The sequence below is a fragment of the Balearica regulorum genome, chromosome 2, assembly GCF_011004875.1.
Source record: "Balearica regulorum gibbericeps isolate bBalReg1 chromosome 2, bBalReg1.pri, whole genome shotgun sequence".
Taxonomy (NCBI): Eukaryota; Metazoa; Chordata; class Aves; order Gruiformes; family Gruidae; genus Balearica; species Balearica regulorum.
The window spans coordinates 118,740,680-118,765,668 of record NC_046185.1 but is presented as its reverse complement, the minus strand read 5'-3'; the positions used below and the strand labels follow the sequence as shown (position 1 = coordinate 118,765,668).

At 40.7% G+C, this 24,989-nt stretch overlaps 1 protein-coding gene across 6 annotated transcripts in view; it reads right to left on the bottom strand.

The window, feature by feature from the left end:
- The window catches only part of MYRIP (myosin VIIA and Rab interacting protein), a 238,508-nt gene that overhangs the window by 88,736 nt on the left and 124,783 nt on the right, over positions 1 to 24,989 (bottom strand). The window contains exon 1 of one of the 6 annotated variants that reach the window (XM_075745557.1): positions 4,164 to 4,397. The exons of the other annotated variants lie outside the window; for them this stretch is intronic. The gene's annotated coding sequence lies outside the window, so the exon portion shown is untranslated. Of the gene's footprint in view, positions 1 to 4,163; positions 4,398 to 24,989 lie in introns of those variants that run through there. 6 annotated transcript variants of the gene reach the window in all.

The following is a 24,989-nucleotide window of genomic DNA, read 5'->3' as shown; positions in this document are numbered from 1 at the left end:
GTCAGCAGGGTCATTGAGACTGAAAAATAAAAATCCATTTTCACGTCATTCTTTTATGTATTTTTATCTTTTCATCTACGAGCCACATGTTGCAGCTGGAATACAGCCTTCAACAGGCACTTCACGGTGCAAACATTATACATGTGTACTTCTGAATGTGGTGGACTGTAATGGTTAAAAGGAGGCCATTAACAGGAATGTCAGATACAATGGCGCATTTCTGGCTGTCATCAACCTCATCCTAACAGCAACTAACAAAATGTCTGAAATGCTTTTGACTGTTTGTTTATGATTAACTTTTCTAACATTGTGAAATAGTCTATTACAATACATCAAGGCACTACCAAAATGGGTTTGTGACTAATCAGTAAATTATATCGCACCTAAGCTCTGTGCAAGAGGGACCTTCATGTCCTCTATCACTCATAAACCTAACTGGAGCAATGCAACAAAGCTAATTGTATTCTTGGCATTGTTCTTCAGTGAGGGCTGGGAAAGTGCTTATTCTCCATTTCTTCAAATTTATTATCCAGCTCTTATAAATAAAATTAATTAACAGTTTTTCATCTTGTCAACTATTGGGAAATGGCTATAATGCATGAAATGAGATTTCATATCTAGCCAGCTGGATGGGTTGTTCTCCTACGTTTTACACCATCAGAATGACTGCTCTTCCGTGTCTTTTTCTCATTCATATATATATATGAATACAGAAAAATATATAAAGACGTAAAAGTAGGCATGAATTGTATTTCACTGTATGAACACACAAAATAGCCTGCTGTTTGTATGAATGGACAATGAGCATCTTCTATTATATATATAAAAATTGTTCTTGTATTTTTTAACTTGTTTGTATATAGTGAAAAGACTGTTTTATCAGGTGGAAACATACTGGAGAACCTTACTGAAAGCAGAATACAAAATGCACTTTAAGTTTGCCATCATATAAACACTTTGCTCTTGACAAGAATTCACCAGTTTACAAAGGTATACAATGGGATACGGCCCTCTGCGATTTTACCTGTTGAGGCTTTTGGTTGTTCAGTGCCTTCCTGAATGCAGGAGCATAATAAAACCCCAAAATATTTCTGATATTGCTTTCCAGATAACAGCAATGTGTTCTATCTTTAAAAAAGCACCTCTGTCATTTGCTATTTTACCAGTATTCAAAGATTATTCATATCGGTAACTGTCTTTGAAATACAATTTGAGGATGGGGTAACTTTGCATCAGTTTTAAGATTTCCAAGCAGGTATTCTTTCTTTAGATTAAAACGATTTTTTCCTTTATTAATGCATAAGCCACAAAACCACCTTTAGTTTTTGTAATTCTCTGACAATATTAGTATGATCACTTGATAATAGAGATTGTTACTGGGAAACTAATCATAATGAGTAACTTTTGAGAGTTTGTAATTGAGTTTGAGACTTGTAATTAGACTTCACCTTCCTCCCACTGAAGACAGGGCAGGAGCAGGACCAGAAATCCAGAGTCTCCTCTGTGGGGAGATGTCAGCAGCTGGAACTGAAGACCCTGTAGTCTCTCCCTCTCCTCACTGGCCTTCTTCAGAAATTATACCCAGAAGCCTGCCAAGATTTTTTAGGCTCTCCAAGAGTGAAGACTCAGCAAGGAAAGCTTTATAGAGGAAACAGAGGCCAGGCCCAAGCACCCCTCAGAAGACGGTGAGGAGTGGCATGGCCACATCAATATGACCAACCTGGCTACCAACAACAGGGCCATGACGCTTTGCATGCAACCACACGTGAAGCACAGGCTTCGACAAGTCACTGGATGGCCACACGACGCTGAGAGGGGAAGGAAGGAAGGAGTGTGTGGAAAGGAGTGCTCAGCACACAGCAGAGCTGAGCCCCAAAGATGTCTGTCCACACCCTGCATCACAGGGACCTTCCAAGGCATTTCCTGGTACCAGCAATTGAATCTGGCCCCTTCGTTTTCCATATTATGCTGCTTTAATCTTTGCCTCCTCCTCTTAGCACCGTGCATCCCCTTTTGTTCTTTATGGCATCTAATGTTCCCTTGACAACTCAGACATTGAGAAAGTATGTCAATGTATGCAATTAAAACATCTGAAATCTGGCGCGTGTGTTGCCCTGCACCTGCAGAGCTACTTGTAAAAGTGCAAAACCAACATTTTCAGTTGTACCTGCTGCTACATCCTTGCATTTAGTTTCTTCTTTGAGAGAGAGATTCAACACCCAACCACATACTGTGTGAGCCATGAAAGTCAGAGCAAGACTGTGGTGGGCGTGCTAAGTATTATTTTACTAAAAAACTTGGGGAGGAGCGTGAGGAAGGAGTCCCTGGCTGGCAGGCTGTTTCAAACTCCCATACCTTGACTGTGGCTCCAACCCAGCGGCTGAAAATTCACATGGCCAAACAAGCAGACCTCACGTCCCTTCAAGCAGCTGCTCTGCTGCTAACCTAGGTGTACAAAGATACAGCTGGTTTCTTGGTCTCTCCCTCAGCCTTCCTCTCTTGCTGCGCACTCTCTAGCAGCTCATATGTATTTCTCCATTACAAGGGCCTTCCCTTCTAATTGCAGAAGCGTTAGCAGGGATGAGAGAAATTTCTCATTAGCCTCCTGGCAAAGGAGGGAGTCAGGTCAGAATTATTTTCCCAAACTGGGTATCAAGGAAGGAAAGTCCACATAAATTTTTATTATTATAAAAACTGGGATCCCAGGGCTAGGGTGTCTTTAATACCAAGAGATCTTTGCAGCTACTTTTTCTACTGACAGCCAAAGCTATGCTGTCTGTTGCCTCCAGAATTACAAATAACTACCAGTTATTCACAGAGCCCTATTTTCTATGAACAGTACAGAGAGAGACTGATGGGCAGACAGTAGATCATCTCCATAGTACAGACAGCAGAGATGGGAACAACTCAGCAGCAGCAACAAGCTCAAGGTAGGGTCTCTAATGGCATGCCCTGTATCAGTTTTAATTGATTATACTTGCGAGAGACACGTTGCATCCTTTAAAGCTGTGTTTACAGAAGAGCAGGAATATGTTTCACAGTGACCTCAAACAGTCAGTTACTTGAATATGCCTAATTTCTTTTTTTGATGTCCACCCTACACCAAAAAAAAAAAAAATATCCAAGATTTTGAAGCTGCTGCAGCTGGCAGGACAGAACACAGAAGAGAGAGTTATTTATGCTTAAGTATATGCAGTGTAATAACATTTCAGCTTCTGCTCACTTGAGAAGTTGTGATTCCCCCTACATTAGTGGGATAACATATCACTGCTCCATCGTCACAACACAGATGCTGTGATGCATCTGGTAAGACTTCACGTTGACACTTGTAAACCCCGTGTTATGACTGCAGCAGTAGAAAACAGTGTTTAATGTTAATGCTGCTTTCCTGGAATACAGTTAAAAGGCATTAAGAGAGAACATCTCTAGGAGCACTACAGAATCTTTGTCAAAACACTGTCAAGACAAAAAAAATATATGCAATGCTGAAGGAAATGTGTCCTATCTCGGTTACAAAGAACACTATGGATCATCAAAGCAGATTGTTAAATCAATCAGTAGTTTACTTTGCATCAGTGAGCTCTCAGCATATCTATCTCTCCAAGGAAACTACTGCTATGGTTGTGTCCACTTCCTTATGCAGCCACGCAGCACTGCATTGCTTGGGATTTCAGCAGTGCCAGTAAACATTGAGTAAACATTTCTATTCACTCACAAATTTAGGAAGTAAAACTATTTTATCCATGCAAGCCTCTCTCTTGCCAAATTCCTTTTTTTAAGTCTGCATTTTGGGACTAAGCTATTTCAAAACATCTGTTAAAGTTATTATAAATGTAAGGATAAATCAAAGTATCTTTAGGGAAAACAAAACTCCTCCCAGCTAATCCAGATAAATATCGTGCAGAGATACATTTATCACAAGTTCAAAAAAATGAAACTTAAAATTTTTGTCATGTTCGCTGCCTCTCAGCATCCAATATTGAAAGGTACTCCCAATCCTATGATTTAATCACACACTAATGTTGTGAACTGAAAGAACTGCATTGCAAGGACAGTGATGCACAACACATGGAATGAAGTCATCTCATTGTAATATCATGCACAACAAAGATATGGGTATGATCATTACAAATGACAAGAAATAAAGCAATAAGCAGATTTACCTGGAGTAGTTACTGTGTTCTATTCCTGATCTGTTTCATACTCCTTTCAGGATAAACACCCCTAAAGTATATTTTCCGCTTTGTACTAATATTTTATTCACCACATGTGTGTTCTTCATTATTAAGTGAAGAACTGTAAGGTTTTCAGATGGAAGGCAGAGGGTGGGGGGAACAGAAATCCCCCCATTCCCACCTTCGCAACTGAACTCTTATGATGCTGGTGGACAGGAGGATTTTGCTGAGGGGAAGGCGCAGTGCATGCAGCTCCTCTCAGCAGTGCTCCTCTCCCCAGCAAATGCAGCTCGCTCGCGGTGGAACAGCCTGCAGTAGAATAACAAGAGAATTTCTCAAGTGCTAGTGTAAGCGAAGGAGGGGGTGTGAGGGAAAGCAAGGAAAGAAAATGCTCAGGAAGCTGCTTCTCTCTTCAGCTAAGGCATGCTGTACGCGCCTCTTGCACTGGGGTCTTGTGAGGATAGGCACACCAAAGATTTTAAGGCTCTGAGATACTGCGTGAGATCTAACACAGACAGTTGGCTAAAACAACCAAGGTTAGGGAATGCAAAATATTAAGTTTCCAATGGCAACATCAACACCTCCCTGTTGTAGCTCCTGTAATGTGATGTACATTTTGAGACAAAGAGCAATATTGTGTGAGGTAACATCTTTGGTCTGAAATCTAGTTGCAAAGTCATTCTTGCTCTACTACCCCTCCTCAAGACTATTGCCACTTTTAAATTTTGATTTTACCAACACCATTTTCCTCACCGCATTCTTTAATATTTGCTCTCCTCTGATGGCAAACAAACAACTAAGATGTTAACCCTTGCTTAAACAGCTCTGTTTACAGCCTATTGCTGGATGGCAACTTAACTGACCACACAGATGAAAAACTATTTTGCATGTACAAACTACCAGCAAATTTACACAGCACGTGTGCTAGAAATAAAGAGAAAATCTGACTTTTTTTCAGACCTACATAAGGCTCATCCAGCCATCACGCAACTGGAGTGTGAAAGACCTGCCGAGGCTGATGCTTTGTGCACGATGGCTCTGCAGTTGGCATCTCCTCCCGCAGCTCCAGGGGCTGAGCTGATGTTCAGCACTGGCACTTCCCTCCAGCTGCTTCCCTGGGGCTGGATCCTCGGCATCCTCCACGCGTCACCTCACAGTTAGCCCCAGCACGTGACTGCGAACGGCACCTTTTGCATTAAACAAGAGCTGAATGTTTGCTCTTATGCATATATTGCTAACAGATGGCAGATTTTTTCTTTTTAAAGGAACTCTAACTCGTATAATTACTACAGCCTGTCGTCCTTGCTGATTTTAATTATCAGCCCTAAGTGATATGAACCCAGTTCTCCCTCACCCACCGTTTAAAACAACAATATTATTTACAATTAGGGTTTTTTAAAAAAAAGCATTGTTCTGTTAATAGTATTCACAATGATATAGTAATGACTATGCTTTGTAATCTAGTAATAATAGCTCAGAGAAGTTTCTCTCGGGGAGAATTTTCATCCACATGTGGTTTATATATGCTAATTCCTATGCAAATTAAGAACCCACTGACACATTCTATTATAATACTTGCCCATTTTGTACATGCATCCAGTGAAATCATTGCACTCATATTATGCTTAGGAAGAAGCACATGTCCCAGCCCGTATTGTTGCTACGACAAGAGATGAGCCACGGATCCATCATGGGAGTGTACCCTCCATTCTGGGAGGTGGGCGTTCACTATCACTAAAATGGCATGGACAGTGGGTGGCAGCAGGTTATCATTTCTTTCCTACATTATGTAATTAGTACTGTCAATCCCGGCCTTTTAAAAAACTCAGAGTTTAAGAATTAGAACAAACTGATGTATTTTTATTTATTGCTTCAATATTCTAGCCTTTAAGAGTCATATTTTCTGTTCTGAAGAGCCGAGCATCACAACTATTTTTAAAAGGGAAGCCCAAGCTTTCCATCACTGTGGAAACTGAAGCTTTAAGGGAAATCACAACAAGATCCATAATAAAATCATGACTGTCAGCAACCTCACATAGCATGTGAAGAAGAAACCCCTTAACAACATTGTGTTGTCACTAAATACAAACCACTGATAGCTTAGCAGGAAGGAACAGCCAAATAATGCAAGCTGGACTGTAAATGTCACGTTAGTATACAACAGAGCCTGGCTGGGACACTTCTGGATGGGAAAGGGGAAGGGGCTCGTGCTTGTGAGGGGAAGGCGACACAAATGTCAGCCCAACAGGCAGTGTTGTATGTATTGCACTGACAAGTGCCCGGCTCTGCTGAGAGGTGTGTCAAAAAGGCAAATGCAATTGCTGAAGAACTTTCAAAACAAGAGCGAGCACTCCCTCAAGGCTGAGTGCAGAGATGTCTAACAAGCCAGGATTGGAAAAATCATGAGCTCATGGCTTTTACATGCCTCTTTCCCTTCCAATAATGGCATGCACCCTGGTTTGCTTTTACATGGAAACCCCGTACATGGCTCCCAACCAGCCCTGAGTGAGGACAATACTGAATATTCTCCCTCTTGCCTCACGTAGATCTGGATCTCCGAGAAAGTGCAAGGTCTTTGGCTATTCCAGACGCCAAACCACAATACAGACAGACTGGCCAGGGACACAGGGACTCAACTACACCAAGACCTGCTACATGGCTGCAGACCCGAGCGTGAGCTCACCTGACAGATACACCAGGCTGGCTAGTTGGCAGATCACGTGCCAGCTGAGCACATCTTGCTCCTGCGCTGCACGCACGAGCGCATGTCATGCCACACTCCTACATGCATGACAGCAGTGTCCAGAGCAGGAACAATGTTTTCATGCGTCCTGACCTAGGCCCTGGAGATGTGATAGGTCTGACCCATCAGAAAGAGAAGAGCCTTGTCATGATAGCTCTCTGTTGTACATTATCAACACAAGGGCCAGGAACGTCCATCCCTTTGTGGAGATTAGGCTCCTCAGATCTGTGTATCAGAGATAAGTGATAAAACTGATGTGAATTAGTATTGTTACAGTGCTGGAGACCCCAAGGCCTTCAAATGAAACCCAGGGAACTGTACAAATAAGAGACATCCCTTGCCTAGAGGAGCTAATCATCCAAATGAAAAAGGCAGGGAGTTGGAGGGGAAGCAGAAGCAGGGAGAGGTGAAAGCGATTTGCCCAAGGCCACACAGCCAGTCGGCGAGCAAACCAAAAATAGAGGCTGACCCCCTTGATTGTCAGCCCATTGTTCTCTCCACTAGACTGAATCTCCCATGGTGGATGTGACATTAAATTGGTATTTCTGTTTTGCTGCTGTCATTTTTAAAAATAAAGCATGACAGCAATGTCTGTACTGAGCTGCTGTAATTGAGGCCACACACTTTTAGAAACAGTACCGTAGAGAACTTTTGCAAAGAGAAGAAAGCGAGCCCCCCGGACACAGGGACTGGAGAGCACATCCTGATTACCAGCCACTCTCTGCCATTCAAGACAAGGGTTACTGCAGTTTTGAAGGCTCTCAGCATCAATGCCTTTCCCAGAGCAAACCCTGGAGAAGAAGCGCAGCTGAAGAATGCAGCTAAGGGCACATGTCATTAGGAACTGAGAAATGATCTGGCTCTGCAGAAGGGTTAATAGCATGAGAGGATTTAGGATCATAAGGGTGTCTGCAGTAGCTCTCAACCTGGCAGGGTAAATTCTCCGGTGCAGAACTTGGTGCTGCCAAACACGGACTATTGCTGATGACTGATTGAAGTCTTGGCTCTTCTGTACGCCACTCCAAGTGCAGGGCACTTGTCCTTTTAAAGCCGAGGTTTTCATACCCCTTAAATGTCACTTTAAAAAGCAGTAAAGTTTTCCAAAAGACCTATATCTATGTCTATAAAGGCTGCACCAGTGTTACTTCAGGCATCACAAATGCAAAACTTCCACCAGTGTGTATCTGAAGCAGTTTCAGAAAACCCTAACAAGCATGTGACATAGTGCTTGGAGGCCCCTGCAGAAGGAACAGCCACACATGCTGTCCTCATGGAACAGGAGGAGGAATTCAGTTACCTGCATCCGACACAAGGACAACTTATTCCGAGCGCATCAATACTTTATTCTATTCATCTCAGAACAAAACCACACAGAATTATTTCAGTTATGTTTTTAAACACAGCTCCTTGGTATTACATACACTGTCTTGGTCCCCTAAACTGGAAGCCAGCTTAATGCCACTCTGGTCTTCAAGAAGGGTAAGAAGGCAGATTCAGGGAACTACAGTCTGGTCAGCCTCACCTCAATCCCTGGGAAGGCGATGGAGAAAATCCTCCTGGAAAGCATTTCCAAACATATGAAAGACAAAAAGGCTACTTGGAATAGTCAGCATGGAGTTACGAAGGGGAAATCATGCTTGACCAACCTCATTGTCTTCTACAATGAGACGACTTGCTTGGTGGACAAGCAGAGACCCATAGATGTTGTTTACCTTAATTTCAGTAAAGTTTTGATAGTGTCTCCCATAAGAACATCACAGTCAAGCTGACAAAGCACTGTCAGGTTGGTTAAGTGGAAAGTGAGGTAGATTAAAAACTGGCTGAACGGCTGGGCCCAAAGGGATGTGATCAGTGGCACAAAGTCCACTTGGAGGCGAGTCACTAGTGGTGTACCCCTGGGGTCAATACTGGGGCTGTCACTGTTCAACATTTCATTGATGACCTGAGTGGGGTGGAGTGCACACTCAGTAAATGTGCAGATGATGTAAAACTGGGAGGAGTGGCTGACACACCAGATTGATGTGCTGCCATTCAGAGGGTCTTCAACAGGTTGGAGAACTGTGCAGAGAGGACCTCATGAAGTTCAACAAAGTGAAGGGCAAAGTGCTGCATCTGGGGAGAAATAACCCCCATCACCAGTACAGTCCGACAGTTGACCGGCTGGAAAGCAGCTTTGCCAAGAAGGACCTCAGGGATTCTGGTGGAAAAGCAGCTGATCATGAGCCTGCGACACACTCTTGCAGCACAAAAAGGCCAAACAGCATCCTGGGCTGCATTAGGAAAAGCATCACCAGCAGGTCGAGGAAGGTGATCCTTCCTCTCTACTCACCACTGATGCAGATGCATCTGGACTGCTGTGTCCAGTGCTGGGCTCCCCAGTACAACAAAGATATGGACTTACTGGAGCAAGCCCAGGGCAAGGCCACAAAGATAATTAAGGGACTTATCAAGGTGTATAAATGTTTGATGGGTGGGTATGAAAAAGAGGGAACCAGCCTTCTCTCAGTAATGCCCAGTGACAGGACGAGAAACAATGGACACAAACGAAAACACACAAAATTCTATCTAACCCCAGGAAAACACTCCCCCCCCCCCCCCCCCCACACACACACTTTGAGGGTGGTGAAACAGGAGAACAAGTTGCCCAGAGAGATTATGGAGTTTCCATCCTTGGAGATATTAAAAACTTGACTGGATATGGCCCTGGAAAACCTGCTTTAGCTGACTCTGCTTGAGCAATAGGGTTGGACAAAGGGACCCGACAGGTTGCTTCCAATCCCACCGATTCTATGATTTGCTGGTGCTTCAGTACACAAACAGCACAGTTTGCTTGCAATGACCAAACTACAATCAGTGCAGCTGTATGCAAATATCTCACCATGGTTTCTTGGTGCACTTTGTCTCCTTCTGCCACCAGCAGATCAGATCAACTTAAAGACTTTAATGCTAGTCTTAAGTGTGACAAGTAGTTAATTCCTTAATACGCAGTGTTAATTCACTTTTATATCTTGTGTCCTTTTGACAGCTGCTGTGCGTATTCCACCACTTCCAGTCTTTGGTACGTGAACTGCACTCACTCACCTCATTCCCACTAAAAGTCAAAATGCAGAAATTAACTCACATTGAAGGCAAGTACGTAACTGTGACTTCATTATAGAAAGCAGAGGATACTACTTTAACAGATGCAATCGTGTCTGGCACAAAAACCAGTGAAATTTGTGAAACGAGAGTGAAACAATGCAATTTATAAAGATATCGCAATCTACTATTAATACAGGAAAGATATGGTAACTGAAATGCAGAATACCATACTTCAAGTGAAGGAAGGAAAATATCTTAAATACTTTGTTTAGTATTTCAGTTTACTCAAGTAGTTTAGTTTACTTCGTTAAAAGCATTGTAACTTCCTTAAGCAACGCGTTATTAAATAAAGGCATTTAGTACTTGCTCCTCTCTTGGGAAAAAAGGGTAAGAAAACTATTTTTCTGAAGTAGTAAAAATTTCACTATTCCTATTTGATTGAGAAACTACTAATTCTAGACGACTGTAATATGGATTTCTCTCTCTCTACTTCTAGGATATCCAAATACAAAACATATTAGAAGGTAGAGGGCAGAAGCAGTTTCATAATTCCACATATCCACATTTCCAATATTATCTGGGAATGAAATTCTTTTCAATAACACAGGAGAACACAGAATAATGTCAGAAGTGCAATTATACACAACAATTATGCAAACAATTGACCATGATTTCTTAAACGAAATGAGCTACAGATAAAGATTTTATAGAATTGTCTGCATAGGCTGTTCTTTATTTTGAGAAAGAACTGCATCTTTCCATATATTTGGGTAATATCTATTAGTTCATGGGTGCTATTAGGAAATAATAATAGAATAAGTATCATCGGTTGCAACTTCTTTCATGAGAATCCTCTTCTCATTTAAATCAGCAAGAGGATTAAAAAGATTCGCTTTATTGGAAAAAAATTTTCTGTGTGCGTAGCTACCCACTCCATAGTCAATATTTTTTAATGTAAGTTCTGCAGTTACCTTTGACTGTACTTTTTAAAATTAAAGACATTAGAAATCCTAAATGTATACAAAGGACTTGATAAGATTTTAGAGAAATTAGTTCTACTAACTTAAAAGCAGTACTTGCAAAATTACTTAGAACCCCTGTACTTCTGAAATACAGCGCTGAAAGAGGAGTTTCTGGGGCTTGAGAATTAGCATGGGGAGACTGGAGAAGGGATGTGGGACTTCCTATTACCGCAGTTATCCAAACAGTTATGAGTTCTCATTTCTTGTTTGGACATTATCTATTTAAGACCAACATCTACAGGCAAATCCCCAGGATTCATACCTAAACTTTGTTTGACAGTAGCAGAAAGAAGATCCCCCCCACCTGAAGAGTTTGCATTTTTTCCAATGAATTTAACATTGAAATTAATGCATCTGACAAGCTAAAATATTGTCATCTTTATTACGATGACAGTGTTGGTATAGGAACTGGTCTTAAGATTCAACCAAACCTGTGGCTATGGCAACCCCTGCTTCCTGTTGTACTCCTTATAGCACAGCAATATTTCAGAACACAACTAGAATTAAAAAAAAGCAAGTTCAGGAAATTTATGTAGTGTAACTCCCTGGAGCAAAAAAAGATAAAACTCTAGTAAGGTGGCAAAATTTAAAAAATGAGGATTTCCAAACCAGCTGAAGTTTCATACCACAGATCAGTAGTAAAGTAAGAAAACTGAAGTTGTGGTTTATTTTCTGTATGCTCTACAGTCCACCGCATACTTAAGTTGCACATGGATTTTAGTTCAGTGTAGTTCAAATCCTGACAATTTACCACTTTCAGGTCAATACTGTTATGTAACCAAAGAAAGCAAGAGACTTACCATAATTTAAAAAAACCCAACAAAACAAACAAACAAAACCCAAAAAACAAACTAAATTTTTGTTCTCTTACACTACAGACTACTGTGGCGAGTTTCTTAGAAGAGTTAGCACAGGACTGGGCATTCTTGCTTAGATGAAAATATACTTCTTCAGAATCTCTGGATATGCAGCACTCTTGAAATAGTAGTTTCCAGCAAAACAAAAACACGGTTACTCTATGCACAAATCCAATCTGACAGCAATATAGGAGAAATTTGCATTAAGATTTCACAGTACTAATTCCAAAAGGTTTTTAACACAGCTCAGTATATTCCATTCTACCTGTAGGTGAATTGTTTTGCCCAGTATAATAGGAAATTATAAAAAGATGGTCACAACTGTATAGTCTTCTACTAGAAGAACACATGCAAGAACTGATAAATTTTCATACTTTCCTTTAAAAAAGTCCTGCGTACTACCCATAGCCGTTCTGTTGTACGCTTCCAATAAAATTAAGTGCAACACCCTTGAGGACAGCAGACTGCAAAACTTTTCATAGGAAAGAAGAACCACAAATAGAAAACTTGGTCCTAAGTAAGATAAAGAACCATCTCACTTGTGAACTCAGCACAGAAAGGCAACTTTCTAACTTGCCATTAGAATCAGAATTACCAAAGGGAAACACAGTGAAGGACAAAAATATGGTGGATAAATGTCTATGGCTTACAGATCGTTCAAATAAAGTTTTTCTTTCCCCCAATAACCTGCAGATTTTAACAACTGGTATTTCAAATAATAGGTTAGCATAACCGAGGTTTCTTCTCTCAAGAGAAGTATCAGATGTAAAGGAATGGTGCAACAACTTAAACCAGATTTTAACGGTTCCCATCTGTGTTTGTTTTGGTAGAACAGTGCAAGGTGCTCAAGAAAATCACTTGTTGTTCTAGGTGCAGTATTTAAAGAGGCCTTTGAGGAACTGACTTAAAAGGTTTTCTTTATACATCTCAAACTGCAGGCCTCCTTTGCAATGAAATTATTAAATCCAATGGCTCCAAAATAATCAACAAACATGCCTGCAAGTTGAAGAAGTACAGCTCTGACATCATGTCTGATCATTATTTAAAATGCTCCTATGTTGTACACGTATTGCATCAAACATACTCCCTCAGGCCTGGGAACAGTATAAATATGCATTTATGCAGGACATGTTTCATTAAGTAATGGTGACATGAAGCTTCCATGTTAGGTCTCATTATTTATGAAAAGGGTTTTGGAATGTGTATGCAACCTTTTTTTTTTTTAAAACTACATTTCATATCTATGCAAACATAGGTACAAAATATTTCTTAAATTATTACATAATGGTACTATAAACACGGAAAAATATATCCTGTTAATATATTTTCCACATTAGGGTAGCATCGATTTTGTGCTCTTTGATTTAACTTCCTTAGAAAAAGATGATTACAACCGATAACCTAGACAGTAAAATTTATAGAGAAGCTGGCAATACTTTTAATTAAAACTTCAATATGGTCCACTGTTTGCAATGTCACCTTTAAAGTCAGAAAAGGCAGTCTCTCCCACTACTACATTTTCCCTTTCATGGTTAACACTTAATTGATCATCAGGAGCAGTAAAAGGATCCTGAGTTCAGCCTGGCTTGCAATGACAAGAGAAGCCATGCTTACATTGTCAAATAATCTAAGCTGGAACAATCCCCAGCTCTGTGTTAATTAAGGTTATAACTTGATTGTCAGGCTCTAAAGGAAACTTCCACAGCAGGCTGTGATGAAGGAAGGAAGCCACCCTCCAGACCTGAAGGAAACCAGCACTGGAATTTGCTATTGTATACCACACCATATTTCTGCAGCAATTCCATCAGTATTAAGGCTCTATCATGACAACATAAATCCAAGTATGATGAGATACCCCCCGCACAGAAAAGCCTGCCGTCTGGCAACATGGGCAACAATCTGTAAGATAAAAATTAAATTTGCTGATCTACCAACGCCTTGATGGATGTTCCTAACTCCGGAGCATGTGGATGGCTCCACTGCAGCAACGCACTCCAAGCTTTCAAGTAGGCTGTGGCCAAACGAGCAGCACTAGGTCTTCCTGCCTCACACCAGCACTGTAGCTGGGAGATCATATTTTATACCTGTATATAAATTCGCCTTCAATGGGAATGAAAATCCGCACTCCAGCATTTAAAAGAAAAAAAAAAAAAAAAAGTATTTTGACCCATTCCTTTACAGATGAGAAACATGGATGTTTTCAAAGAGCATATCTTACAATCCTGAATAAATCTCTGATCCCCACTATGTGAATGGAAACGAGACGGGAAAAGTGCTCACACCTGAAACAAGGCTCTTGCTTCCTGCTGTTTCCCAGCACCTGATGGTGTCTTAACGCTTTTTCAGCAAATAAAACTGCATTGCAAAAACTGGCAGAATTACAATAGAAAGTAATATGGCTGCAAGGCACTATAACATCCTTATGTGGTGGCTCCCTTGCTGAAACCAGCTACTTAAGTGTAGGGAAAGATAAACATACCCTGTAATGCAATTGCTTCTAGGCACAAAAGGGGTACAATGATCAGAAAAAGATTTATTAGCATCACCTATGGAAATACACAATAAGAAATGAAAATACTAATCAGCGGTAGGAAGTGTGTTCCTATTAAGTTAGCTAATTATGTGGTTGTCAGGAGGTGGGCAGGTAAGGTCTGAAGTTCACCATAAACTGGCTTATAAGGACCGTAAACTGGCTTATTATTTACTGTTACTCTTAAGATTACCTGAACGCATCTCCCTCTGTTGTTCATTACTTTGATAAACCTGAACTCCTTTGTATTAAGTGTGTTGTGCTGGGGATTTGCCTTACATTAAATATTTGGAAAAAAAATATCAACATTGTTCCACAATTTCTAAGGATGAGGCTGAAGAACAACACGCTTGTCATATCTTTTAAAACATTTATCTTGTGATCTTTTCTTTGAGATGCTTTGCTCTTGAATGCGGTAGAGGACAACTGCTGAAACAGACACAGGAAAGTTTGTGCCCCTCTGAAAAAAAACCAAATTTGGCAAAAGTATGTGATTTTGAGAAAGCACAGTGAAGTTTACCGAGACTTAGCAGAGTGGTGTGACTTTGCTAACACACTCTATATCAAAAAAATTCACTCACTAAATGCTCGCTAAAGCGCACACCCTTGGAAAGGCAGGAGCGGATCCCGAGTCATCTGCTGTTGACAGGTCTCTGAGAAACAAACTGACAAAGCATCCCATTTTCCTCTGGCGCTGCCTCCCAAAGGGTAACCACCTGCTACTCCTCTTGCCTCCAGTGCCAAAAACCTGCAAGGTTTGCTGAAATGTGCTGACCTTGCTAAGGATGCACGCAGGTCTCAGTCTAGTAGCACACGGGGAAGACTGGTTTTGGTTTGTTGGGTTTTTTTCTTCTCAGAAGGAATACAGAAGTTGTGATTCCTGTGCAGGAATGTAAACTGTGTCTCCAGAGTAATTTTTGGCTTATTGACCACATTACTCCCAGCTTCTGAAACAAATGAAGCAAGTGCTTCAGCCTCTATATAGCTCTTTCTTTCACTCCTGCAATGGGACCTCAGTAAGGCAGATGTACTGTGGACAAACCAGTAAGAAATAACAGATTGAAAAAAAAATTATAACGCACATGTCTGAGTTATCCCTTCACAGTCGTCTTAATCATTGCAATGCACACATTTCATGTGCTCACCATCGCAGCTTAAATGCGCTTGAAATATCTTTGTGTGTCACTGAGGTACTTAGAGCATTAGATCATCTTTAACCAATCCCAGTCATCATCTTTTTGTAGCCCTCAAGCTTCTACAGAATGTTAAAAATATTTTTAAGAAATTGACAAGCAATAAAGACAACTACATCACTACTGACGCAAAGAATAAATCTACCGTATTAGCTGATGAAACATAATGTCAGTAAAAATATCCCAAGACCACTATGATGGACCTAAACTGTATCTTTTCTCAATAATAACCAACTCTTCTATTTCAAGGTAAAGCTTGCAAAAGGGAAAACAGAAAAGTGAAATGTTACCATGGAAATGTTTGACACCAAAGACAAATGGAAGGTCTCTGGGAAAATGGCTCAAGTTTTAAATAGCAAGTATCCCGTGTAAGTACAAAAGCATAAAGCAATCAATCACTCCGGAGAATGTACATTTTTTCTTTGCATACAGTTACATGCCTGTTCATTTGCCTTTAGTTTTCTCAGTACTTGGCCTGCTATCTGCAAGCTGGAATTCCTAGTATTTTTACTAGGAAATTAACTGCCAAAATTGTCTCAAAAATGTAGGATTTTTTCCTTCTGTTATAATTTCAACACTTGGCTTTAATTTTTAAACCTAATCTAGCATTGCAGTTGAGAGTCTGCAGCAGTGAACTCATGTTAAAAAAAAAAACCAAAAAAAGTAAATTTGTGCCAACTATTCCAAACCCAGCAAACCAAAAGGTCAACTTACATCTCAAACAGATACAGCTACATTAAAGTATGTAGGTGCAAAGCAGAATTACTCAAACAACTAAAAGTGGTAACAATCATAGCCTGCAATTCTACAAGGTTCGCAATCCCAGGTTAAATTTTAAAGATTTTTAAAGAACATTTTTCATTTCCATTCATACTGTACTGTGACACAGCAAAAGTTGTGGTTCATTTGGGAATGCAACATGAATACGCCAATACTGAACACAGCAAGGATAGTTTAAATTATAAAGTCAGTCTTCTCCAGAAAGGACTTGGATTTAGCACCTTTAAGAGATCAGTGAGCAATGCGTCTTTTAAAAGTAGACTGTCCTGCTGAACGTAAGAGTATGTGGAAGTAATTTTGAGACAGCAAAGGGATTTTAAGAGTTTGTGACAGTAAACATTATGTTTTAATTCCCTGCTGAGAAACTTTCAATTATAGAGAATGGCAGAAAAATTATGACCTAAGAGTAAGTTCTCCAAATATACCAAAAGGTTTCAGTGATTTAGTGAAAAACGGAACTCTGAACAGCCTGCCCTGTTCTGTCATTACACTGTATTATGGAAATTATGTTGAAATTAGATTAAATTAAAATTAATCAAGATACTTATAAAATTTCAAAATATTTACTTCAACCCCCTAAATATATTTGTTAATCCTAGGAGTAATATGAAGTATCCCTCTTGTGATGCTCTGCTTCAAATATTAAATTCATTTTAACTTCAATTATGGAAGCACAAACAGTACTGGCATAATAACATCAGGTAACATTTCACAGATGATGTTAGTGAATATTTATTTACGTGAACTAAACCAGGACCACGTGATCCCATTAGACACACGCATGCTGACTCTGAAAGGTAGGTTTGGTTTTAGGGTGGCTCTTCCTCCCTCTGACAGCACCACTGTGGATTTTTAAGTATTGCAAATTACTGTTTCTTGTGCCCTTCTTGTAACGAGGCCAAACAGGTTGTAAATACAAGAAAAAAGCCATTTAGCCATGGTGCTTTTACACACAACTGAATTCTTGGCATCAAATGAAACACAGAACCTGAAAGGACTTCTTGCAGAGGCTTTGTCTAAACCAGTTAATAGGTCCTAAGTATTTCGTAATCTTTCAATGTAAACTTACAGGAACAGGAGTAAGTGGAGGAAAATAACAAAAAATTGCAATAATGTTCTAATAGTAGAAAGCTAGGCAACTCTACCTCATGGGAGGAGCTTATTGTCTCTTGGAAAAAAATATTTGTCTATGGCAAACCCACATAGACTAACTTAGCAATTTGTTTAAAAAAGAAAAGGAAAAAAAAGCAGGATGGCACAGCTCACTGTCATAGGAAAAAACAAAGCTCATTTAAATCTTGATGTCAGCTTGAATTAATTTACTTTAGACCCATGGCAACATCCCGTGACACTGCAGGTTTTTTAATTATTAGGCATAAAGCAGCAATCTTAATAAATCCCAACAGTAAGGATAATGGCAGAATCATTTTCCTTTCTGCAGACTCTCTGAGGCAGTAACTGCTACATTTATTCTGAGGGCAATGTTCAGATCGGAGATGAATCTGTAGAAGCATCTGGAGACAATTATTCAGTAAGAATTATAAGCAGAACAGACCTGTGAGATTTGCGTCTGGGAAGAGGAAGCCCTTCTGCACTGGAAACGGCACTCTGCCAGTGCAGAGGCTCTGAACGTTTGCTATGAGTTTTGGTACCACTGAATGTTTTACTCCATCTAGGAAGATGGTGCACTAGCGAAAGCTAGTCATTTTAAATGAGGAAAGGAGAGGATTTTCCACTCATCTTATATATATGTCAAATAGGGAAAAAAGCCAAGCAACCAATATGTTGCTGTTCTGATGGGATTAGGAAAAGTCACATCACAGAGAAGCAATAAAGCTATTTAGCACCTGGTTCCCCACCTCACCTCTCTTTAGATGTGCCAGAATCTTTGCAACCACAGGGAAAAGACATTTTTAGCTAGAGAAAACCTTCACAAAACCATGGTAGGGCACTTATGTTTTCCAGTTTGGCTCAAGAGAAACTTCTCATTACTGAGGAAAATCTAACTAATACCAAGTCCCAGTTAAAAGCATTCTCTTAAGATGCTAACTCTTTCCCATCAGATACTGGTTTTTCTTCTTGCAAAACATAAACAACAGAATTTGGGAGGTTCCATCTATACTGTTTAAATAACAATTTCCTCAGCACACAGAGCACCTCTGCAGAATAATTCAGATCTTACAAATGAAGGGCATCATTCAGTTTGCTACATGCCAATTTTATCTTCCATAGGTTATAACAAAGGAAGTTGTAACATGCAGGACAAAACACTTAGGATATATGTTAGCTCACTATACATCTATGATCCCTGCTAAAAGGAAATGACTTACAGAATCTCAATTCTCACTTATATTAAGCTCTTATTCCTGCCAATGGTCCCCTAGATGCAACATCTTTGTAAACTTCATCTGCTGATCCCCAGAGAAAGGACAGGAGGTGCTGCTATTACTACACCCAAAGCTGATTCCATGAACAGGATTTGCTATGATTTAAAAAATCCCATCACAATGGACCAGGTTCCTTGTGAAAAATCTCATTAGAAGAGAACTTTCAGAATTTATTATATCAGCTGCCCGATTTCAATCAAATCAGCTAGTCTAAGACACGAATCTTAACCAGTCTGTTAATTAGGATGTATGATAATCCCAATCTATGTGATAACTAGGAGAAACACCATTTTTAGATTTTTCTCACTGATAAAAAAAATTATCCAAACCATGAAATCTAGTATCTAAAGACAGCTACTAAATGCAAAGTTTTATTTTTGTTTTGTTTTGGTTTTTTCTGATCAAGATTTCCCATCTGCTATGTTACCAACTAAGAGAATTTACCAGCAAGCTCTCCTCAGCTTTCACTTGACAATCATTTGGACAGGAAAGGTCGCTTTTCCCACAGGTGTCTCTTGGGTTCAGTTGCACTGCCTTGACCATAGAAAAAACACACCACTGCAGTAACACCAGTAATGATCAACTTTTAAAAGCCAGGGTTTTTTTTTTGGATCTGATGGCAGAAACCTCAGAGCTGTCTCCCCACCAGCCCCGCCATTTCCCCATGTTATAGCACACAGGGAAGCAAATTCTCAGTCATCTTGATGCATTTCTGACTGTGGACCTACCTGTGGGGTTACCCCATCCTCCAGCAAAACAGAGCAATTCATGCTCTTCTGCCTTGGAAAGCCCTTCTTCAAACTCTTGTTCTGGCCCCGAACAGGCCGGCTGCAGAGCACACATGGACACAGGGAAAGGCTGGCAGAGAAAAGTAGAGTGGTGATACCCTACTTCTGATAGATGAAACAGACTCTGGACTGATCCCTACAGAGGATTCGGAAGGATAAAAGCTTTAAAATGTCTCACCTAGTTAACTGGATGGTGTATCTGTGGTTCCTTACTAAGACACAGTAAGATTATCAGAGCCTGGAGCCTTCCAAAACCCTGATTTCCCATATGGAGCCTGTCACATCCATGTTTTTTATTCAGACACTCCAGGTCTGTACAATCTGAAGTAAAAAAAAAAAAAATATAAAAATTATACAAAGCCCACATGAACACACTTTATCAGGGATTATGTGTCTCTCATATTGGAGGAAAAAAGGGAAAGGCAGGGTGACCTTCTCAGCACCAGATGGTGAGCAAGTTATGAGTAGGAAGCAGAATCCAGGTCCGCCTCCTACTTTCTCACCTGATGAATTCTGTCACCTACAGAGTAATAAAAAAATTTATTCCCTCCATGTACTATAAAAAAAATAACTATCTACAAGCTCTTTTATGTATCTGTTATACAAGACATGGAGAGACATGAAGGAAACACTCTTACCCTCTGTAGTGGGATCCATGTATTAATTTTAAATATACACTAAAGCTCTGTTTTGATTTGCAGTTCTTCTACCCTTCATAAACCATCCAAAGATATTTGAAACGCACAGAATCAGCATCAGCAATCATCCAGGCAAATGGAAGCATCCAAATAATTTTGGAAGCCATGATGATGCCTTTATAACCTAAATGAAAAGTGTGCAATTATAAGACAGCTCACAAGATTCTGCACAATTCAGAAGCCATTGCCTGGGTTTGTCAATCAGATTGCACACATTCACTTTCTATTTTAAAAAAGTAATTCTGACAACACTTCTTAGCTGAAGTAATGCTGGGACAGCAACTTTCATTGTGGTACAGAAAGGGTATAAGGATGTTCAGTGTATTTAAAGGCAGTGTATGTGCCTTTTGAAAAACAGAGCAGTATATTTGAATTGAGAGAAGTAGAATCTTTGTGTGACAAGAATTAACAAAGCCCACGTAAAGGCCAAACCGCATACTGGAAGGCACCCAGTTATAAGCAGTGAGAGTTTAGAAGTGGTGCTGATCTCTATTTGCATTCTGGTAAGACCCATCAGCTGTACCCAAGATTTGGGCAGAATTTAGAGGAGGTCCATCACTTAGAACCTCTACACAGGAACACAAAGGAATTGGCATCATTGACTATTATATTTCACCAAAAAGGAACTGGGACATGCAGTGTTTAACACAGCTGCCCTTAGACAGAGATGATCTGAAGTAAACCTGAGAGTGAAGTCCTGACTTTCAGGATCTCGAGACAGTAATTTCCTCACATGATTCTCTAAGTAACCAGTGCATCTGAGCAATTGCAGCTGTGGGATGGACACTGCCAAATTCAGCACAAGCCTTCAAGAGTTGACGTATATGCTTATTTAACACAATGCTCAGTATGCCTTTGAAAGTTGGCAGATTTAAATAAAGCACTCAAAAGAGCCTGAAGGGCTGGAGTCCTGGCTATCTTGGATCAAAGAGGATTTCTGTCCTGAAACTCCTCCTTTAATTTTTTTCACATCCAGGTTACTCTAATGCTATTACACATCTAGTAATGTCCACACTGATCACCTGAGAAGTTTTTTGGTACCCATCAATCCTACTATTAAAAGCAAGCTGTCACTAAAATAAATATCAGGAAAGTGATATTATCACTACAGTCAGCTCACTACAGTGAATGGTTTTGAATTTACCTCTGCATTTTTTCTCAGGCTCTTATTTGCAAAGAACAAACATGAAAAAAAATTTGAGCATTCAACTTTTAGTTATCCACAGTCACCTAAATTGCACTGGGTCTATGGCCAGGGGAAGGCTCCAGAGGTCGAACTGCTGCCCACAACCACGTCGTGGGAGGATTTAGGGAAGGAAGCACCACTCTCCTCAGAAGTGCCCAGGGAGGGACAAGAGGCTGTGGATGCAAGGACATGGGAAACCCTGATTAGATACATGGAAACACTTCTTCACCATGAAGGTGGTCAAACACTGAGACAGGGGCCCTGAAAGGATGTGGGATTTGCATCATTGAAGACCTTCAAAACCCAACTGGAGAAGCCCCAAGTAACCTGCTCCTCCTGGTCCTGCTTGGAGAAGGGGCCAGGCTGGAGACCTCCCAGGGTCCCTTCCAGCATGAATTATTCTGTGACCTCGCTGCCAGAGACTATTCTAAGGAGTAGGTGTACATACAAGCGTAGCTGCGTCCCATACCTGCTAACAGCTTTCAAGCTGGTTCAGCTTTCAGCAGCACTGCCTTTGCCAGCCCTGTGCAACCTGCTGTGGATCTCTTGCTCTGTTTCACCTCGGACCTCCCTTATCACTAGAGAGGTGCCCGCTGCCCTGGGGGAGCCCCGGCTGCTACAGCCCCCCGGGAGCAGGTGGCTGGCACAGCACCCTAACACATGAGGAGGAATAAATTGTGTAATTTTTTCCGGCTGACTGTCCTATTTTTATTTTTTATTTTTTTTTAAATCTATTCAAGCAACAGGCGTATTGTAAAGTCATAGCCATCTAGCTATGGAGCTGGAGGTCTGGTTTTGCCAGGACTGATTATATTAAGCACTGGAATATGGTAGTGTATGGCGTGTGTGAGGCAGGTATCTATCAAACAGTTAGCAAATTATAGACTAGAAGTGTTGTTCGAGGTCCTGAACGTTACCCTCCAGTGTTACTAATCCTTTATGCAGATATGTGCTGTTTAATTGCCAGTTGGGAATTACAATGACAGGTTACATGTCTAATTTTTCAAACTATAATTGTGCTACTCCCCCCACCCTCATCCTTCTACTTTTCCTGTCAATCTCTTTTCACTCTATTTTGTTGCTGTTTCTCTTGCCAGAACCACCTTCTTCGGTAGCAAGTGGAAAACTTTGAAAGTGGATAATATGGTATTTAAATGTACTGCACAGAATGGCCTCAGAGAACTGTATTTTTGCAGATCTCAAACCCAACCAAACTCTATGTAATACTGCTGGTGTTTCCCAAGACTATTCAATCTCTAATTATTTCCCTGATGAGAAAAATAACAACCATTGCCACGCTATGTTTAGGAGTAACAGAGTGTATTGGGTCTGGCTGAGATGGAGCTAATAGTCCCCACGGCAGCCCTCGTCGCGCTGTGCTGTTGTACTGGCAGCCAGCGAGGTGTTGGTAACACACCAGGGTTTGGTCACAGCACCAAGGCTTCTCTCCAACATCCCCCCTCAGCAGTAGGCAGGGGGTGGGCAAGAGCTTGGGAGGGGACACAGCCAGGACAGCTGACCCAAACTGACCAAAGGGGTATTCCATACCGTATGATGTCTGCTCAGCAATAAAAGCTAAGAGAAAGGAGAAGGAAAGGGGGGGCATTTGTAATGACGACATTTGTCTTTGGGAGCAACCGCTACGTGTACTGAAGCCCTGCTTCCCAGGAAGCGGCCAGACATCGCCTGCTGATAGGAAATAGAGAATGAATCTTTTGGTTTTCCTTTGCTTCTGTGCACAGCCTTTTGGTTTATTAAACTGCCTTTATCGTGACCCATAAGTTTTTTTCCATCTAATTTTTCTCCCCTCCCTGTCCTGCTGAGGAGAGGAGTGATAGAGCAGCTTGGTGGGCACCTGGTGTCCAGCCAAGGTCAACCCACCACACAGCGACACTTGTTAAGTATGTTTTCTGTGTGAGCAGTCTAGTTTCTATACTCAGAGAAACAGTTTCAGGGAGCAGCATTCATACACACACATTTTAAAGTGCTAACCTCAAATGCCCTGATACCCAATAGCCCTTTGATCCCAGAAGCAAAACACAGGAAGGCATTTTGACATAGGTCACGGAGCGGAAGGCTCAAAGGCACCAATTGCAATGTTTGGGTTTTTAAAAACACGTAACAGAATTACTTCCCCCAAAAAATGAATGGCTCAGGATTTCCAAAGCACAGGAGATAGAGGGATTCAAAACATAGTTCACAGTGGGCTCTTCTTCACAGTACAACATTCTACTGTTTTTTTTCTCCTCAGGAGAATTTCCAAAAGCATTTTTGATCAGAAATATGCATTGTCATCACAGACTACTGGTGAGTTTGCAGGATTGCGGAAACAAGTCATAAATTTCTTCCTTGCCTCTAACAGCTATTAATTCACTTCTTATCTTGCCAGAGACTGAAAGTGCTTTCGACAATTCCAACTACCTGAGATACGGAGATACCTAAGAAGTCCCCTGGGTTATGAAGCCCTGCAAACACATCAGTGAGACAAAATTACAACTGTGATTACTGACACAATTTCTACCATCCTTTACACTGATGTCCTCTATTGCACAAGCATTCATTCAAGTTTCCATACTCCAGGCACTACTCTACAAACCGCTACATTGACCAGCCAGGAAAAAAACAAAGCAAATCTGTCATCAGCAAATTGAAGACCATGTGAACCATGATGTGTTCATTACTCTATTAACCTCACATACAACCTCAGAGTGTGACAGATGATGAAAAATATTATTTCTTAAATGAACAAAACTCTTTCATTCATCACTAATTATCTCTTGAGAGCTTCATGAAAAGAGAAGGAGGGCACTCTCAAGCTGGAGCCCAGAGAAGCACCCCTCAGTCTTCACATCAATGGACAGAAACAGAGATGAAACCTAAAAGAACCTGTGTGAACATCTGACTCCCACACATTGCCAAGAGATATCACCCACTGAATTACAGCAACAAGCTTTACAGCACATTAACTTTCAAATCAAAGCAATCAGGTCAGGCAGATCCAGCAGCAAAGGCCACCTCATTATTGTGCAAAGATTGCTTCCCCAAAGTGAAGGTGTTCAGTCAAGGAAGCAAGACCACTTGGTCACAGAACAGCCCCTGAACAACAGGACTAACAAAACCACTTCAGAAAAGCAACTCCATGTTGGCATCCAACAATGGAGAGACAAAAGTCAAACCATAAAACTGTGCTCATTCCCAGAAACATATAGGAATTTTAAATATTTGGAGGGGCTAGGGGAAGAGCAAAAGACGTATTTGGTATGATTCTAAGGAAAGGTTTCAACTTCAACTCCCATGTTTCAGGCAACTGAACTGTGATCTCTCACAGGCTCCTTTTCAGAATTTCCATGTTGGGCCTCATCGTTTTCCAGTCAAAGCAAGATTGTGCTTGTAAAGAATTTCCAGTTTTACTACAGCAGCTGATGAAAACATTTTATCAAAGTAATTCCCAAGCACACTATAAATCCAATACTAATCTGGAAATGAACAGGAAGCTTTCTTTTGCTATGATCAAACAGCACGTTCAAATAGTTCACAATGTCTGCAATC